Source organism: Chiloscyllium plagiosum, unplaced genomic scaffold (genome assembly GCF_037043375.1).
Source record: "Chiloscyllium plagiosum isolate Xiang-an unplaced genomic scaffold, Cpla_swu_hap1 HiC_scaffold_21, whole genome shotgun sequence".
Taxonomy (NCBI): Eukaryota; Metazoa; Chordata; class Chondrichthyes; order Orectolobiformes; family Hemiscylliidae; genus Chiloscyllium; species Chiloscyllium plagiosum.
In genome coordinates, this window is record NW_028270159.1 from 100,946,810 (window position 1) to 100,950,947 (window position 4,138).

The 4,138-nt window shown below is 39.6% G+C and overlaps 1 pseudogene; it reads left to right on the top strand.

Moving 5' to 3' along the window:
• The first annotated feature begins 1,414 nt into the window (after nt 1–1,414).
• LOC148146548 (putative G protein-coupled receptor 139) lies at nt 1,415–3,462 on the top strand (annotated as a pseudogene).
• Nucleotides 3,463–4,138: the final 676 nt, after the last annotated feature.

Below are 4,138 nucleotides of genomic sequence, written 5' to 3' on the forward strand. Positions count from 1 at the left end.
CGTGAAATGTCCGCAGTTATTGGCAAATTCCTACCACAGATAATTCCTCCCTACCCAATCATGTACAATCGAAATAAAGATTTGGAAATATAGTTTCATAATGCTTTTATTCAAGGTTTTGTGAAGCTGCAAGTTTGTGAAGATGGGATGAGTAAAAACATTGTCGTGTTCCATCAGTTATGATCATATTGATTGGCGGATCAGCCTTGATGAGCTGAATTTGTAATCCATTGCATATGTCCCTGTCTTAAACTTAAACCATGTACCTCTAATTCTGACTCTGTGCTGCCTGGTCCAGGAGTCACCTGACAAAGGAATCATCTGATTCACATCCACCGATGAAACATTTCATAACGTTCACTGGAATTGCCTCACATTCTTTCAAATCGTAGAAAGTGCACTGTCTGTTTCCTCAAACCACGTGCACCCTCCATATTAAATGGCTTGTCAATTTCTGCTCAACCTTATTTCTGCTGGAGCTGTACTTTCATTATTTTGTGGACCTTCATGTTGTGTTTGATGATATCTTTAACATTTTATTTTTTGTTTCGAACAAATGGGTGACTTGTCTGGGATTTATTAAACAAGGATGAACCAGTAATTAAAAATAAACAAATAAACAGGGATGCTGGACATACGAAACAGACTGGAGAAACTCAGCAGATATAGCCTCAACTGTCGTTAGGAAGCAAAAATAGCCTTTTCGGTTTCAGTGACCATTCTTCAGAATTGATTTTAGAGAGCAAAAGCGGGATTGAATGTGTGTGTGTGTGTGTGTGTGTGTGTGTATGTGTGTGTGTGTGTGTGTGTGTGTGTGTGTGTGTGTGTGTGTGTGTGTGTGTGTGTGTGTGTGTGTTTCTATTCTCCCTCCTTAATTCTGTCTATGTCTGTCTGAACCTGTCTCTATCTGTATATCTCTGTTTTCTCATACTGTCTCCTCTGCCATTCTGTCCCTGTCAATCTCGATCTCCATCTTTTCTCTAATTCTTTCTATCTCTCACACTTGCTGTCTTAATTTCCACGTGTCTATCGCTCTGTCTCCCTCGTTCTTCTCTCTCAATCTCTCCATCCCACTCTCATTCACACTATCTCTGTCTCTGACTCTCTCACCCCACTTCTCTCTATTTTCTTCCCTCCCCTTTCTGCTTTTGTCTCTCTGCTTGAAATGATGATACCACAATTCTATGGCATTGCTGCTAAACCTCTTCAAGATTTTTTTTTTTGTATTCAGTTACTGATCACACAGAAACGTTGTCACGATCTGTTTTTCATTGAGTTGAAAATGTAACGCCATATCCCTAGAGGGGTGATCTTACAGGCTACAATTGAAAGACTTGGGGAATTAAAGTCTTCAGTTTATAATTCAGGGAGAGACTATCTGCATCTCAGAGAAAGTTAGCACCTCACACTGAAAATGTCCCGTCCAATTGATGATATGCTGAAATTATATTACATGATATTTGCTGTTATTGGAATTCCTGGTAAGTGACAATAGCCAGCGATATTGTGTGATTATGTTGCTCTCTGCTTTTACTGTATGTCTCATAATACTTCGTGCTAAATTAATTGTCACACTTATAAGTTGTCGTGAAGAGTAAAATGATTTGGTTAAGTTTATCGTTTTGAATTATACCTGATGCTTTACCCGATATCGATTGGTGTTAACACATCAGTGTCACTGTAGTGGCTATTAGGTCAGACCTATTCAGCTGCATGAATATCATTAATTAATTTAATTTTGTCTGAATACTGTCTATTTAATTCCAGAGGCAATACGTTTGTCTTTTTATTGTTACTTTTTCTTTTTATTCTTGTTGTTGCTACCCGAGTTTCGTATTTTCTGAGTTTTCCTGCATACGTATGTTCTACACAGGGTCGCATAAGTAAACATTTGCCCTTAAATGCTTTGTATAGTTTTGCTTTATACTCATATGCAGTCACCTTCAGAAACATTCGTCCCCTCTTCTTATTCACCTTCATACATGTTATCTTTTATTTTAATGTTTGTATTGGTGGAAGTTCCAGAACACTGTTTCTTCACACAGTCTATCACTGTCACAAGCCTTCCTTGACTTCTTCACTTCTCGTTCAGAATTTTTTTTATCGGGTTTCCCATTGTCTTATCAGTGAACAGATATTTATCTCATCCTCCAACATGCCTCCTCATCCATCAACGCCATCAGCAATACGTATTGACTTGCCTTCTGTCCCTCTGACCATTCTGTCACAACACAATGAAATTAAGGTCTGAACGTCTTCCTTCAGAGATCCAAAAGGAAATGGATATATGCAATTAGCTCCCCCGATTACACTTAACAGACTCCTTCTCCTTTCAATAGCCGCAACTGTTTACGTGAATATTTTCAGATTTGATCACTGCAATCATTTCTAAAAAAGTTCCTTGTGCATTTGAGGGGGTTCAAACACAGTTTGACTGATAGCTTTTCTGATTTCCTCCCTTCAGTCGGCAAGATAAACTTACAACCTTCATTGTACATGGAGGATGTATGTTCAGTCATTTTCACATCATTTTCCATTCCTTTCCTTTCAGCTAATTTAATGGCAATTGTCATCCTGTATCGTGGAAAGTGTGACCTATATACCTGTACCACTCGCTACCTGGTGGCCATGGCAATAGTAGATATTTCAGTCATTTTTTTTAATCAACTTGTTGTGGCACATCAGTTATCATTATTTCCCAGGGACATTGCTGGATATTGCTCTTGTGTGCAGCCTCAAAACTGTACTCGCCTCTGCAATGATAGACTGCTCTGCCTGGTTCACAGTTGTTTTCTCCTTTGATTGATTTGTGGCCATTTGTTGCCAGAAGCTGAAAATGGAATATTGCACTGAGAAAACTGCAGCCATTGTTCTAACAGTAACCTGCTTCCTACTCTGTTTAAGAAACATCCCATACTACTTTACATTTGAGCCATTGAGTATAATCGACAATGTACCATGGCTCTGCAGTGTAAAACCAAGTTATTATACTGATCCTGGATGGGGGGATTTGTTTGGTTGGATCTGATTTTAACCCCTATACTTCCGTTCACTTTAATTCTATTGATTAATGCACTGACAGTATGACACATTTTAGTGACTAGTCGAGTACATAAGGGACTGAGAGGTCAGAGCAATGGAGAGAATGCCAGAGACTCAGAGATGGAGAGCAGAAGGAAGTCTGTGATTTTGCTCTTCACCATTTCGGGCAACTTCATCGTTCTGTGGTCAGTGTATGTTGTAGAATTCTTGTATTCTAAAATTACAGGAACTGTTCCGATGGATTACACACTGTCTGAGTATATATTTCAACAAATTGGATGGATGTTGTTAGATGCAAATTGTTGCATCAATACCTGCATATATGGGTTGACTCAGTCGAAGTTTCGAGAGCAACACCTGAACATGTTGCAATATCCCTTTACAGCAATTATTAAATTATTGAAGAAATAAAGCAACTGAGACTTGTCCAAGGGCAGCCAGCCAATCAGAGAGCACCATGCAATAACTGAAAGCAGATCAGCCAAACAGACAATGATCTGCTGCAACTTTTTCCATCAGGCAGAAAATACAGAAGCCTGGACCGATGCACCAACGGGGTCTGGAACAGCTCCTTTTCAGCCAGTATTAGGCAGATGATTGCACTCTCTCGCCTCAAATAATGCTTATATTGCTAACATTTATATCGCTTAGCGCACACCCTGTGAAGTTTCATCTGAATGCCTCTGTCTAAGTTTATTTTATCTGTACATTCTTCCTTACCATGATCTGCCTGTACTGCTCGTAAACAAAGCTTTTCACTGAACTTTGGTACTCGTGAAAATAAATAAATCAGCCAATCAGATAACTGAAGCCATGGACTGGTGAAAAAGCTTAACCAATGTCCAACCTTGAACAGAGAGCACTGTTAAAACAAGAAGTTGACTCGTGAAGTCAGTCGCCTGGGACGACCAGTTGGTAATTCCGACAGAGGCTGACCTGTGACCAGTAGTTGGTGTAACGAACAGAGAGTATTAAGGCTGACCTGCTTCTCTCTTGTCCAATTGAATGAACATGGTCTCTGCCTCACATCTGCACCACGTGGTCCAAGATCCTGGTCATTTGGAAAAATCCAGGAAGAACGACTTTGATGGTTCAA